The sequence below is a fragment of the Engystomops pustulosus genome, chromosome 7, assembly GCF_040894005.1.
Source record: "Engystomops pustulosus chromosome 7, aEngPut4.maternal, whole genome shotgun sequence".
NCBI classification, from domain to species: domain Eukaryota; kingdom Metazoa; phylum Chordata; class Amphibia; order Anura; family Leptodactylidae; genus Engystomops; species Engystomops pustulosus.
This window is the reverse complement of record NC_092417.1, coordinates 18,941,548-18,958,100: the sequence shown is the minus strand read 5'-3', so window position 1 is coordinate 18,958,100 and position 16,553 is coordinate 18,941,548.

Here is a 16,553-nt window from a genome sequence, read left to right as displayed (position 1 = left end):
CTAAAAATGGCTGTAAAATGGGGATAGTAATGGCTAAAGCACTACAAATGGAGGGAATAACAAAGAAATAATAAAGAAATAATTTTAAGAATAATAGAAAAAATGATGTCACAGTGGTTTGAGGGACTCTGAGTATTGAGGCCTAGTTATTCAATCAATGGGAAAAGAAGCAATGGGGAAAACCAAAAAGCCCTTCCTCTCAAGTTTGAAGTACCAGGAATACAGAATTGAAAAATTTGACATTGGAGATTTTTGCGAATGTGGAATTGAAAAATTTTACGTTAAAGGTCTGGGAATGCAATTTGAATTCAAAGTTTTAAGAATGCGAAATTGAAAAATTTGAATTTAAAGTTCCAAGAATAGATAATTAAATCATTTTCAAATGTAGTTCCGAGAATGCAGGGTTGAAAATTTGGAATTTAAAGTTCTGGGAATGCAGAATTGAAAAATTTCAAGTTGAAGTTCCAGAAATGCTGAACATATTCCGACACTGGCAAAAAGTTGTGTGGGATCCATGCTTTGTTTATCTTAATAATGATCACAATGGCATCTTGTTGGTGATGACACCACTGACAATGCTGAACTGCTCTGTGTGTCACCCAACTCATCCTCCTCATCATCCTCCTTTACTTCATTAATATTGATCTACTATAACAGTGATGGCGAACCTTTTGGAGCCTGAGTGCCCAAACTTCAACCAAAAGCCACTTATTTATTGCAAAGTGCCAGCGCAGCAATTTAAGCAGTAATTTATTTCTCCTTATTCTTTGACAACTTTCAATCGTTCAGCCTCCTAAAAACACCAATGCAGTTGAAAGGAGGAGGAAGATTCTGCAGGAAGATTCTTTGAGTCCTGTCTGGTGAACTTCATGCTGGGGTGATGGCCCGGGTGCCCACAGAAAGGGCTCCGAGTGCCGCCTCTGGCACCAGTGCCATAGGTTCGCCACCACTGTTCTATAACATTGACAGAAACATTAGTGCATGACATGTGCACATGAGAACTTAAGAACAGTGCAATAGTAGAAAAGTGTATTCCTAGGTTGACATCTAAGGGTAATATCTGGTTTTAACTTTGTGCTGATATTAGATTTTAGATGCTATGTCTTTTCATGATAATGGTTACTTGGATGTTCCACATGCATTTAATTCATATGGTGAATTCCAGCATTCAGCATTGTATACAAAGTCCATATCCATGACAATGCTCCCTGCGATGCAGGTATTTATACCTCACTGCCGCAGACGAGCAACGTCATTGGTTTGAGGAAGTGCTCTATAGTGCGAAACAAACTGCAACCTGTGTCGTGTTCTCCATCCCCCTGCACTTTCATTGCTATGAAATAAAGATTATGGGTTTTTACTGGGTGAGTGCCACTGCTCTTTCTTCATCTTCCGTGATTGTTTACTTCTCCTGGACGAGCCCCCAGGGATTTCTTACCTTCCTGTTGCCGTATACACCTGCCTATCTTCCATTAGTGGATTTTGAAGTGTGGTCTTGAATATATGAGTGGTGCCCATCCTTTCTCCTTCTTTGATTGTTACCCTAAATGAAAATCTCTTCCAGAGCACTCTCTACCACAAAATGGGCCAAAGGTTCACCTTCCAACAAGACAATGACCCTAAGCACACGGCTAAAATACCAAAGCCGTGGCTTCAAAACAACTCAGTCACCGTTCTTGAATGGTTCAGCCATAGCTCTGACCTAAACTTAATTCAGCATCTCTGGAGAGACTTGAAAATAACTGTCCACCAACATTCACCATCCAACCTCAGGGAACTGGAGAGGATCTGCAAGGAACAGGCAGAGGATCCCCAAATCCAGCTGTGAAAATCTTGTTGCATCATTCCAAAAAAGACTTATGGCTGTACTAGCTTAAAGGATTCCTCTACCAAAATACTGAGAAAAGGGTCTGATTACTTTCTGTTGTTTTTCTGCCAAGATGAGGTGCAGATTGTATGTTACTGAGCAAACAAGAACATCTTTAATCTTACCAATTGGCTGCAATGAAACAAAGAATGAAAAATTTAAAGGGGTCTGAATACCTTCCGTACCCACTGTTTGCCCACAAATCCTGGGTGGGAAAGGGGGGGGGCTTGGTCAGAATGTGAACCAGAGTGCCTCCTGCCTAAGGAAGGACATGCCTGCCTGCAATTGTAAGCTGCACCTCAGTACAATTAGCATTGAGCAGTGCACATCTGATTTTGTCCGCAAATGTTGTTGCAGGGCAAGGACTGCCTGCCCGGAAAAATACTGTGGGACAACCACCACCATCAGATCTTTAAAGCTGTCCATCTCCACCAGTCTCAATGGAAACATTTCAAAGGCCAGTAATTTGGAAATTATTTTTGACTAGAGCTTGTGCATGAGAAACTCCAAACTTCTGCTTTCTCTGCATGATTTGGAGGATGGCAAGCTGAATGGATAGTGTTGATTGACTTGGTCATGGTGGTGGTGGCCTTTTGGCTTGAGATATGGAACAGGCTAGGACAAATGAAGCAAAAAGGGAGCCTTAGTTGTTCCCATTAGGTGTTTATTGGAGTCTCAGCCTTTTTTTGGTGTCTGAAATTGTTAATGCTTCAGTCACGCTCTATTGACGCTCTATGGACTGGAGGCACAGCATGAAAAAGACATTTGTTCTGTCTTCTACATTCTGTAGGATTCTGTTTCCTGGGTCCCAAGGCACTCGCAGTAGCAGTCAATAACATGGCTATGGGCTAACCACTGCACCTTCACCCCCTTTCCCTTATTCTGCTGGCTTCCCATGACCTCCTTGCCACCACCTCTTCCTCCGAAGTATTACTGCCTTCAAACGATGTTGGGTCTAGCACCTCATCTTCAACCCTCACTTCTTCTACTACCGAGGCCACACCACATTCATTTTTCTCCATCTGAATATTGTGGAAAGCCACAACCATTGGTTTTTGTACTTTATCATCATCATAGGTCATTTCAGATGGTCTACTACAATAAAAGTTCTTGGGAATCTTTGAACTTTTTCTCTGCTACTAAGGCAGATGGGCGGGCCACAGAATTTCCACTAGGTGAGTCATTGTACAGCAAGATGGACTGCTTCATGACTTGTGACTGAAACAGGTTTGCTACTTTAAAGGGAGGTGATGTGGAGGGGCTCAGCACATTCAACTGAGCCTGAGTGTGGCAAAGATAATCCCACCAAAGTTGATGGACTGTCGGCTATTTAATTGACCAATGACTCAGCTATGTAAGGCCTATTGGGGCCAACCAGTACACACTGCACACCCTGGGACCTATTTGCGCTAGAGAAACATGGATGAACACTCTGGGGTCATTTACTAAGGGCCCGATTCGCGTTTTCCCGACGTGTTACCCGAATATTTCCGATTTGCGCTGATTTTCCCTGTATTGCCCCTGGATTTTGGCACACGATCAGATTGTGGCGCATCGGCTATGGCATGCACGCAACGGAAATCGGGGGGCGTGGCCGAACGAAAACCCGACGGATTAGGAAAAATCGCCGCATTTAAAAATAAGTGCCGCAGGACTCGCGCTTACCTTCACCAGGTATAGGCTCGTGCATTCCGGCGGACCTCGGGGAACTTCAGCACAGCAGCGACATCTGGTGGACGGCGGAGGAACTACCTTAGTGAATCGCCGGAAGACCCGAATCCACCGCACGGAACGCGCCGCTGGATCGCGAATGCGCCGGGTAAGTAAATCTGCCCCATTGTCTCCCTGCAACACCAGCTCGATCACCACAACTACCATAACTGAGGTCACATTCTTGTTCCTTCATCCCTGCTTTCCTTATTTTAAAAGATTTGTATTAGCAAACTATAGTTAATTCTGTTGTTTAGTATAATGGTTTTTTTTACAGTTATAAAATTTAGACACTGGTTAGTAAAACAGTGACCTTTGATCATCTTTACCTGTAGCGATTTGGTGGCTTTTATTGTAGGGGATACTGTATATACTTGAGTATAAGCCGACCTGAGTATAAGCCAAGGTACCTAACTTTAACCCAAAAAAATGGGAAATCGTATTGACTCGAGTATAATCCTAGGGTGGGAAATGCATTGTTCACAGCCTCCAGCCAGTAAATGGCTGACCAGCCCCCATACCCCACAGTGTATAGCTAGTCAGTCCCTTTCCCCCCCAGTATATAAGTGGCCAGCCCCCCGCCCCCCAGTATATAGCAAGCCAGCCCATGCTCCCTAGTATATAGCCATCCAGCCCCTACCCCCATTATATAGCCAGCAGTCCCTGCCCCCAGTGTACAGCCAGCCAGACAATGCCCCCAGTATATAGCCAGTCCATGCCCCCAGTACATAGCCAGCCCCTTGCCCCCCAGCATTATAGCCTGGCAGTCCCTGCCCCCCAGTATTTAGCTTGCCAGCTCATATTCCTAGTATATTCATATTGCTAGCTCCTGCCCTAGTATATAGCCAGCCCCTGCCCCTAGTATACAGCCAGCCCATGCCCTACAGTATACAGCCAGCCTATGCCCCCGGTATACAGCCAGACCCTGCCCCCCAGTATACAGCCAGCCCATACCCCAAGTATATAGCATGCCAGTCCCTGCCCCCCCAGTATATAGCCAGCCCATGTTCCCCAGTATACATGAACTCATTTGATTGCTCAACTTATTGGGGGTAATTTATTTTTTGTCTATGTTTGGTGTTGTTTTGGTCCAGTTGTGGTACAAATGCTGTTGCACCACTTTCCATTGCACCAAATGAACATAGGACAGTTCAAAGTCACTTTTAAAATAGCCCCAAATTCATTATCTGCATAGACTGTTTTTCATAATACAATTCAGCCCATGAGTCCTCTCCCTACAATGTTAAAGATAGTGCGGTTATGAGCATCATTGTTTTTTGTCTATGCTTGGGGTCGTTTTGGTGCAGTTGCAAAGTCACTGTGACATAGAGATAATTCTTGAATTGTGGATTTCTGTTTAGACGCAAGTTTTGGTGCAAATTGATGCCAGTTCTACCACCCTGTTCTATGTGCTGTGACTTTTGGTATTATTTCGTGACTTTTTGTGCAATTATTGCAAATAGAGGAGCCTGGAGCCCGTTTTTGTTGGTAATACTGAAGGTAATTTTGTAGAGTTTTGGCTGCATTCCTTCTTACAAGGCAGAGAAGATACTAGTCCTGCTACTGCACTGTTGGACTTCCACATCTTTGTTCACTTTATCCCTTCATTTAACAGACAACAGTGTCTTGTTTTTACTCTTAAGATCACTAGAGGGCGCCTCAGAAATTCTATAGACAACCACGGAAGTGAAAGATTAGAAGTAAGATTCCCTATGAAAAATAAGGAAATAAGTAGAGATGAGCGAACATACTCGTCCGAGCTTGATGCTCGTTCGAGCATTAGCGTACTCAAAACTGCTCGTTGCTCGGACGAATACTTCGCCCGCTCGAGAAAATGGCAGCTCCCGCCGTTTTGCTTTTTGGCGGCCAGAAACAGAGCCAATCACAAGCCAGGAGACTCTGCACTCCACCCAGCATGACGTGGTACCCTTACACGTCGATAGCAGTGGTTGGCTGGCCAGATCAGGTGACCCTGGGATAGACTAGCCGCTGCCCGCGCTGCTCGGATCATTCTGTGTCTGGATGCCGCTAGGGAGAGAGCTGCTGCTGGTCAGGGAAAGCGTTAGGGTGTTCTATTAGAATAGTGTTAGGCAGGAGTGATTGTACAACAACCCAACAGCCCTTCGTAGGGCTACAATAACGTTATACTTTTTTTTTTTTTGTTTGCTTGTGGCTGGGCTTGCTGGCACTAGTAGTGCAGCTAGTACCATATTGTGAGGAATTTGCAGGGGGACTTGCTACCGTTGTGTTTAGCTCTTAGTGACACACATATCCACCTCAAACACCAAAGTGGGAAAATTTATTAGGGATTTGATTTCAATTAGGCACAGTCTGGCAGTTTCTTTTTATTTTACGTTTATTTTTTCATAACTCAGCGTCATCTCATCAGTGTGCTTTCATACTTGGCTAGAAAATAGCCAAAGGAGAATCCAAACGGCTTACTTACGCCTACAATAGCGTTATATATATTTTATTTCTGGTTGATCTGCTGGTGGCTGTCCTTGCTGCAGTGCATATTCTAGCCAATTGTGAGGAATTTGGAGTGAGACTTGCGACCGCTGTGTTTAGCACTTAGTGACGCACATATCCATCGCAAAGACCGAAGTGGGAAAATTTATTAGGGGTTTGATTTCAATTAGGCACAGTCTGGCAGTTTCTTTTTATTTTACGTTTATTTTTTCATAACTCAGCGTCATCTCATCAGTGTGCTTTCATACTTGGCTAGAAAATAGCCAAAGGAGAATCCAAACGGCTTACTTACGCCTACAATAGCGTTATATATATTTTATTTCTGGTTGATCTTCTGGTGGCTGTCCTTGCTGCAGTGCATATACTAGCCAATTGTGAGGAATTTGGAGTGAGACTTGCGACCGCTGTGTTTAGCGCTTAGTGACGCACATATCCATCGCAAAGACCGAAGTGGGAAAATTTATTAGGGGTTGGATTTCAATTAGGCACAGTCTGCCATTTCCTTTTTATTTTACGTTTATTTTTTCATAACTCAGCGTCATCTCATCTGGCATAGCAGTGTGCTTTCATACTTGGCTAGAAAATAGCCATAGCAATAGGATAGCATTGTTTGGTTTTAAAAACTAAAAAACACAAAAAAAAACTAAAAAAACACAAAAAAACACAAAAAAAAGTTAAAAAAAAATTAAAGTTATATAACTTTTATTTTCAAAATGTTTAACCCGAGGGCTAGGGGTAGAGGACGAGGACGAGGGCGGGGACGTGGGCGTCCAACTACTGCAGGGGTCAGAGGCCGTGGTCCTGGGTGGGGTGAGACACCACCTGCTGATGAGGGAGCAGGGGAACGCCGCAGAGCTACACTCCCTAGGTTTATGTCTGAAGTTACTGGGACTCGTGGTAGAGCACTGTTGAGGCCAGAACAGTGCGAACAGGTGATGTCGTGGATTGCCGACAATGCTTCGAGCAATTTGTCCACCAGTCAGTCTTCCACGCAGTCCACCCATGTCACCGAAATCGGCACTCCTCCAGCTCCTGCACCTCAGCCTCCTCCCCCCCAGTCTGCCCCCTCCCATGAAAATTTGGCATTTGAACCGGCATACTCTGAGGAAATTTTTTCTGGACCCTTCCCACAGTCACAAACCACTTGTCCGGTTGCTGCTGAGCAATTTTCCGATGCCCAGGTTTTCCACCAGTCGCAGTCTGTGGGTGATGATGACCTTCTTGACGTAGTGGAAGAAGTGTGTAAAGAGGTGTCCGACGATGAGGAGACACGGTTGTCAGATAGTGGTGAAGTTGTTGTCAGGGCAGGCAGTCCGAGGGGGGAGCAGACTGAGGGATCGGAGGATGATGAGGTGACAGACCCAAGCTGGGTTGAGAGGCCGGGTGAACACAGTGCTTCTGAGACGGAGGAGAGTCCTCGACCAGAACAGGTTGGAAGAGGCAGTGGTGGGGCCAGACGGAGAGGCAGGGCCAGAGCAGGTGCATCAGCGCCAAATGTGTCACGTAGTGAAGCTCCCGTGGCGAGGGCTCCCGCGGCGAGGGCTAGATTTTCAGAAGTCTGGAGGTTCTTTAAGGAAACACCGGATGACCGACGGACTGTGGTGTGCAACCTTTGCCAAACCAGGATCAGCAGGGGTTCCACCACTACTAGCTTAACTACCACCAGTATGCGCAGGCATATGAATGCTAAACACCCCACTCAGTGGCACCAAGCCCGTTCACCTCCGGCCGTGCACACCACTGCTCCTTCCCCTGTGTCAGCTGATAGTCAGCCCCCTGCCCAGGACCCTGGCACAAAAACCCCATCGTCGCCTCCACGATCCTCCACAGCATCCACCAGCGTTCAGCTCTCCATACCCCAGACGCTGGAGCGGAAACGGAAATATAGTGCAACCCACCCGCACGCCCAAGCCCTTAATGTCCACATCTCCAGATTGCTTAGCCTGGAGATGCTGCACTATAGGCTAGTAGAGACCGAGGCCTTTCGCAACCTCATGGCGGCGGCCGCCCCTCGGTATTCGGTCCCCAGCCGCCACTACTTTTCCCGATGTGCTGTCCCAGCCCTGCACCAGCACGTGTCAGACAACATCATCCGTGCCCTGACCAACGCCGTTTCTGACAAGGTCCACCTGACCACGGACACGTGGACGAGTGCTGCCGGGCAGGGCCACTATATATCGCTGACGGCACATTGGGTTAACTTGGTGGAGGCTGGGACCGAGTCTGACCCTGCGGCTGGTCATATACTGCCGACGCCGAGGATTGCGGGGCCTACCTCGCTCCAGGTCTTTCAGGCCTACTATGCCTCCTCCTCCTCCCTTCCCTCCTCCACCTCCTCCTCCGAACTACCATCCGTGGGCATGGCGCCATCAGTCGGTAGCTCTAGGCACAGCAGCAGTGCCGTCGCTAAGCGACAGCAGGCGGTGCTCAAACTGCTGAGCCTAGGCGATAAAAGGCACACCGCCCAAGAGCTATTACAGGGCATCACGGCGCAGACTGATCTGTGGCTGGCACCGCTGAACCTGAAGCCAGGCATGGTTGTGTGTGACAACGGCCGTAACCTGGTGGCGGCTCTGCAACTCGGCAGACTGACACATGTGCCATGCCTGGCCCATGTGTTAAATCTGATAGTTCAGCGTTTCCTCAAGACATACCCCAATCTGTCTCATTTGCTCACGAAGGTGCGCCGCATCTGTGCGCATTTCAGGAAGTCCAGCACAGATGCTGCCACTCTCAGGGCAGCGCAGCGCCGCCTCCAACTGCCCGCTCACCGACTGTTGTGCGACGTGCCCACGAGGTGGAATTCAACACTAACCATGTTATCCATAGTTTACCAGCAGCGCAGAGCGATTGTAGACTGCCAGATGTCAACTTCCACCAGAACTGGTAGTCAGGTCAGTCAGCTTCCTCAAGTCTACAATGAGGAGTGGACGTGGATGTCTGATATCTGTCAGGTGCTGAGTAACTTTGAGGAGTCAACACAGATGGTCAGTGGCGATGCCGCCATCATCAGCCTCACCATCCCGCTGCTTGGCCTGTTGAAAAACTCTCTGATCAGCATGAAGTCGGAAACTTTGCGCTCGTCACAAGAGACGGGGGAAGAAGATTCCCTTGTTGATAGCCAAAGCACCCTTAGGTCTGTTTCTCAGCGCATATCGGAGGAGGTGGAGGAGGATGAGGAGGAAGAAGAGGAGAATGTTGGCGAGACACAAGAGGGGACCATTGTTGAGTCCTTCACTGTTCAGCGTGTATGGGCAGAAGAAGAGGAGTTGGAGGAGTTGGAGGAGTTGGAGGAGGAGGAAATGGACAGTCAGGCCAGTGAGGGGAGTGAATTCTTACGCGTTGCTACTCTGGCGCATATGGCAGATTTCATGCTAGGCTGCCTATCCCGTGACCCTCACGTTCAAAGAATTTATTCCAGCACCGATTACTGGGTATTAACTCTCCTGGACCCACGGTACAAGCAAAATCTTTCCACTCTCATCCCTGGAGAGGAAAGGAGTGTGAGAATGCATGAATACCAGCAGGCCCTGGTGCACAAGCTGAAACACTATTTCCCTTCTGACAGCGCTAGCGGCAGAGTGCGTAGTTCTGCGGGACAAGTAGCGAGGGAGAGTAGGCGAGCAGGCAGCTTGCCCAGCACTGGCAAGGGTGCGTTTTACAAGGCTTTTGCCAGCTTTATGTCACCCCAGCAAGACACTGTCACCTGTCCCCAGTCTCGGCAGAGTAGGACTGATCTTTACAGAAAGATGGTGAGGGAGTACGTAGCTGACCATACCATCGTCCTAAATGATCACACAGCTCCCTACAACTACTGGGTTTCAAAGCTGGACATGTGGCACGAACTGGCGCTGTACGCCTTGGAGGTTCTTGCCTGCCCTGCCGCTAGCGTGTTGTCCGAGCGGGTTTTCAGTGCAGCTGGTGGCATCATCACCGATAAGCGTACACGCCTGTCGACTGACAGCGCTGACAGGCTGACGCTTATTAAGATGAATAAAGCCTGGATTTCTCATAATTTCCAATCTCCACCAGGTGAAGGAAGCTCAACCTGAATAATTTATCCACTCCTCCTCCTCCTCATTTTACTCCTTCTCCTCCTCTTTGTACACTAAAGCAGAGGAAACTGGCTATTTTTTGACAGGGCCCACTGGCTCTAGCTATAGTACTTTATGCATTTAATTTTTCTGGAGGGCCACCTACCCGGTCCTCTGTTTTAAACAATTTTTGGGAGTGCCACATACAGGCACTCAATCTATTCCATTTTTCTGGAGGGCCACCTACCTGCTCCTCTGGTTTGAAAACTTTTTTGGACTGCCACATACAGGCACTCAATCTATTTCATTTTTCTGGAGGGCCACCTACCTGCTCCTCTGGTTTGAAAACTTTTTTGGACTGCCACATACAGGCACTCAATCTATTAAATTTTTCTGGAGGGCCACCTACCTGCTCCTCTGGTTTGAAAACTTTTTTGGACTGCCACATACAGGCACTCAATCTATTTCATTTTTCTGGAGGGCCACCTACCTGCTCCTCTGGTTTGAAAACTTTTTTGGACTGCCACATACAGGCACTATCCAAATTAAATTGTCTCCATAGCAACCTCCACACGTTGTCTCCATTGCTACCTCCAAAAGTCGTCCATATAGCTGCCTCCATACATCGTCCCCTTATAAAACGAGGTGTGTCAGGCAGAAATTTGGGTTGTTTTCATGGATTCCACATCAAAGTTGTTAACTTTGTCGCCACCCTGCTGTGTAATCCACAAAATATACTGGCAAACTTTTATCATTTACCGATATTATTTCAGCGCTTCTTGCGCATCTGTTTACATTCCCCTCACCCGCCATATCCCAAACTTATAAGAACGCTACTACACTTGATCTTATACAAAAGGTTCTTAGAAGTGCTGTTTGGGGAGTAGCCTAGAGACAGGGGCTTGGATTGGCGAAAGCTCGCCTGGAAGCGGAGCGCCAGCTCCATGCCAAGATCCAACTAACATAGTTTTAACTGCAGCACCTTTAATCTACTACTAGTTCACTGCCTCCATACATGGTCCCCTTATCAAACGAGCTGTGTCAGGCAGAATTTTGGGTTGTTTTCATGGCTTCCACATCAAACTTGTTAACTTTGTCGCCACCCTGCTGTGTAATCCACAAAATATACTGGCAAACTTTTATCATATACCGATATTATTTGAGCGCTTCTTGCTCACCTCCTTTGGTTCCTCTCTGCCACCCATTGGTTTGAAGCCTGAGTCCATTTAGGGTATGTCGCCATGCCACTCTCTAGCCTGCCGCTGCTGCCGCTGCCTCTGCATGCCGTCCCCTATAGTGTCAGGGTCAATTATTGGATGTTTTAGATGCTATCTAGCTTCATTCTGTCACTCTGTCATGGCCATGCTGTTGCCCATAATTTTGGCATAATGGTGCGATTAAGCAGCCTCAGAGGCATCCATGCATGCTGCCCCTGCTGTTTCCTGTCCATTTCCGTGGTGTTTCCATCCTTTTCTGAGGTTCCCAGGTGTTTGGCCAAGCTTCCCTGTGCAGAGCCTTGGTCCCCTTGAAAAATGCTCGAGTCTCCCATTGACTTCAATGGGGCTCGTTATTCGAGACGAGCACTCGAGCATCGGGAAAAGTTCGTCTCGAATAACGAGTACCCGAGCATTTTAGTGCTCGCTCCTCTCTAGAAATAAGCATAACTGTCCTTGGCCACCACCTCATCGGATGGTCAACAAGAGAAGTGTCAGATCTGGACAAGGCCTACTGCTTGTCTTTGGCCATAGAATTAAAATTTTCAAAAACTGTACAAGTGTGCCTAATGTGAATCGTACCCACAATTCCACATGTAAATACATACAGTTAATCCTTTTATTTTATAATCTTACATAAAATACAAATAAAATGTTATGTTTTAAATTAGACCAGCAGAGAATAAACATTGATTGGTCACAAAGGTCCCAGGATCTATTTGAGAAAATGTTCAGAGATCGCAAGTATGACAGAGGGGAATAAGTGCTGTACATTATATAAGACGGCCTCTGCATCTCTTCTGTTTTGTGATGAAACCAAAATGTCGCAACCTCCATAGAGACTGCTCTGCGTTGTTTCAATTAACCTGTGAGTACAATACATACAGTATACAGTGGGTATGGAAATTATTCCGACCCCTTTACATTGTTTCAATCTTTATTTCATTGTAGCCAGTTGATAAGATCAAAAAAGTTTACTTTTTTACTCAATAATGTGCACTCTGCCCCCATCTTTACAGAATTTTTTTTTTAATAAATTAGCAAAAATATATACAAGAAAAACTGAAATAGCACATGGTCATAAGTATTCAGCCGCTTTGCTCAGTATTGAGCAAAGCTGCTTTTTAGTTAGTACAGCCAGGATATGAGGATCCTCTGCCTCTTCCTTGCAGATCCTCTCCAGTTCCCTCAGGTTGGATGGTGAATGTTGGTGGAGGCCATTTTCAAGTCTTTCTAGAGATGCTCAATTGGTTTTAGGTCCGGGCTTCTCTGCAGCTGAGAAGCACCCCTAGCATGATGCTGCCACCACCATGTTTCACTGTTATATGAGCAGTGTCTGGTTTTCTCCCCACATACCGCTTAGCATTAACTCCAAAAAGTTCTATCATCATCTCATCAGAGCAGAGAATCTTATTTCTCATTGTCTGGGAGTCGTACACATGTTTTTTTGCAAACTCTACTTTCAAATGTCTTGCAGAAGGAGAGGCTTCCAGTAGACTCTGCTATAAAGCCCTGACTGGTTGAGGGCTGCATTGATAGTTGACTGTGGAAGTTTGTTCCATCTCCTTACTGCATCTCTGGAGCTCAGCCTTAGTTATCTTGGGGTTCTTCTCTACCTCTCTCACTAAGGCTTTTCTCTCATAATTTTTAGTTGATGATTTAGATGATGTTTAGTTTGGCTTGACGGCCAGGTATGGAAGAGTTGTGGTCATCCAAAACTTCTTCCATTTAAGGATTATGGAGGCCATAGTGCTCTTAGGATCCTTGAGTGATGGAGAAATTCTTTTGTAATCTTGGACAGATTTCTACCTTGCCACAATTCTACCTCTGAGCTCTTTGGGCAGTTCCTTAGACCTCACGATTCTTATGTGCTTTGTGAGCTGTGAGGTCTTATATAGACAGGTGTGTGCTTTTCCTAATGAAGTCCAGTCCATTTAATTAAACACAACTGGACTCTAATAAAGGAGTCGAACCATCTCAAGGAGGATCAGAAGGATATGGGCAGCATGTAAGTAAAATATGAGTGTCATAGCAAAGGGTCTGAATACTTATGACTTGAGCTATTTCTTGTTTAATAAATTAGCAAAAATCAACATTTCAGTTTTTTTCTATCAAGATTGGCAGTAGAGTGCACATTAATGAGCAAAAAAAGAACTTTTTTGATCTTACCAATTGCCTGCAATGAAAGTGTAAAAAATTTAAAAGGATCTGAATAATTTACATACCCACTGCACATTTTTTTAAATTATTTTTTATCCTTAACAGTTTTAATATGTGTTTTAAATTTTGTCATTTGATTTAGAAGCAATCGTATTATTACCCAGATGGAAATGTTTGTCTTAAACAGATGATTTTATTGAAAATATTTCAATGACATAAACATTATGATCCTGGCACTGTATCTTTAAAAATGTGTCTTTTTTTAAAAACAACACATGGCAGTTACATATGTAAACTGTTGATTTCTGCGTTTCGGGCAGAGAACAATAAAGATGCACTGCGACGTAGCTACGACAAAGTTTTCAAAGATACAGTGTCAGGATCATATTGTTTATGTCATTGGACTTTCACGCTGCAGTCCGAGCAGTCAGTATCCCGTTGCATAGTGTTTCATAATTTGGAAAATAACTGAAACCAATTTTTAGAGTCCAAGGAAAATCTGTGATTCGGTTTATGGGGGACATTTATCATAGTGGGTCTCAGGTTCGCCTATTTTTGCACCTGGTTTGTTCTTTTTTTTTGGCTTGTGATTTATGATGGATCTAGTTCTGCCTTAGTAAATGCGTTTTGGAATTGTTGCATGTCTGATTCATTTGCGCCTAAATTTGCGCCAAATTTGTCTCTAATTTTTACCCTACAAAGTAGATCTCATTTAAGACTAATAATGGAACGAGATTGAAAAAAGGTGACAGAATATATTACAGATATGTAAAAAAAAAAAAATTCTTGCTCAAATGAATCTTTGCCTTTTTTATTATAATGTACCAGAAATGGAGTCTGATAACATTTTCAGATCTGTACAATAAGACAATAATAACTCACAGAGATGATCTCATAGAAAATGGAGAAATTTTACATTTTAAAACTGTGCTAAAGTATTTTTTATGTTGTACAGAGATAGGTTTTCACTTCCCAAATGAAAAATTATGTTTTTAGTAATAAAAAGTGAATTTTTTTTTTAAGTGTACCTGCTCAGAGCAGGTGTATTTTTGCACCTTTTTGCGACTTTTTAGGCGCAAAATTGGGATAGATGCCGTGCAAACATCTCTATAGCAGCCACTCACTGGGGGTCAATTACTAAGGGCCCGATTCGCGTTTTCCCGACGTGTTACCCGAATATTTCCGATTTGCACCGATTTCCCCTGAATTGGCCCGGGATTTTGGCGCACGCGATCGGATTGTGGCGCATCGGCTCCAATTCAGAAAAACCTCCGCATTTAAAAAAAAAAAAGTGTCGCGAAACTTGCACTTACCTTCACTAGGAATAGGCCGGTGAACTTGAGAGCATTTCGGCAGACTTCAGCGCAGCAGCGCCACCTGGTGGACGTTGGAGGAACTACCTTAGTGAATCCCGGCCGGACCCAAATCCACCGCAGAGAACGCGCCGCTGGATCGCGAATGGACCTGGTAAGTAAATCTGCCCCACTATGTCAGATAAGGTGCAGACACTCAAAACCACTAAGTGCTAAACTTTGACGTGCGCCTGAAAATGTTCCAAAAATGCACCAAATTAACTAACTGTGCCAGATTTTTGCGCAAAAAAACGCCAAAAACTGTCTAAAAAACTATGATTAATGTCCCCCTATGTTTTCTATACATTAAAAAAATTACTTCTGTTTAGCTAAAATTCTGCTGTGTGATGCCACACTCCATAGTCCAAACAGTGGGTTACACGTTATTGGTGCTCTGGGAGTAAGAATGTCAGAAGCAGCCTATCCGGGAAGTTGGAGCAAAGGCTACTGCATGCCACAATGGCCTCTCCGATCCCTCTTACTTGCACCTTCTTGCCACTCCTCCTAGCACTCCTGCAGCAACCCCAGCTACTTTGTAGTTCTGCACATGCGAAGTAGCCAATAGGAGACACTATGTGCTATGCCCAATTTTTTGTAATTTTTTTTATTTTTGCAGGAAGATTAGAAATTATGCCACATTTTATCACAGCTTCTATTTGCATAACCATTATCATGACAATTCATGACATCCTACCCAAATAGTGTGCAACTTGGACAGCTCTGCTAATCAATAGCACTGCAGACATGTTTAATAAGCAATTTCTTTTTATGGATATCTCTTTATATGTTTTTAGTTTATGAGATACCAGCCTAATATTGTATTAAAAAAATTATTTATAAATATAACTTTCCAAAAAAAAAACGTTTTCCAATTTATGACTAATCTGACATAATTTAGGGCATGATTTTGATGCATTAGTTGCAATCAACAATTTAGAAGTTTCTGCGGAGACAGCGAGCAAGACTGGGCTACATGTCTCGATGCCATCAACTTCATTTCTTATCCAAAAAATACAAGCTTCTACATGAACAGAAAATTCATCCATCTAAATATCAGTGGCTGGAACAAGAACATGACTTCGTTGAGATCTTGTTGTAATGGCTCCAACGAATAAATAAGAGTTTCATCCTTAACCTGTTTACCTACTCATCCAAATTATTATAAGGCGAAAGGCATTACTGCATAACCCATGAATGGCTGAACCAACATGGAAACCTATAGCTTTGCAAAATTTTATATTAAAAAATAATATACCAAATGAAATCTTTGATTTTGGGGATTGGACCATTTTTCAAGCATGGACAGAGCTGCCACAATAAAATGGGCAACCTCTATTAGATCTTCATCTTTTTTCCATAAATACAAATACTACACCCATTTTTGAACAAAATTAAAGAATCATTTATCTATTGAAAAGCTTTATTCACATCCAAGACATCTCACAACGGCAGGTAGAAGGCCCCACAGTCATCTGCAGAGGCGTTCTGTAGAGATGTTCAGCTTTGTTAGCTTATTTTAAAATCATCTGTCTTCTTAACCATAACCAATTAGTCGAATTGGTCTTATTGTAAGTAATCCAACAAGGTATCTCACATAGGGTTAGGAAATTATGTTTATTGTTAACTAAAGGCATCTCACATAGGATGATCTTCATGAAGGTTAGCAGGCAGTATTTTTAGGGCCGTCAATGTATTTACCTTTCGAGCTCCTACGGTTCATTTTTCTCATTACATATGAACAAATATT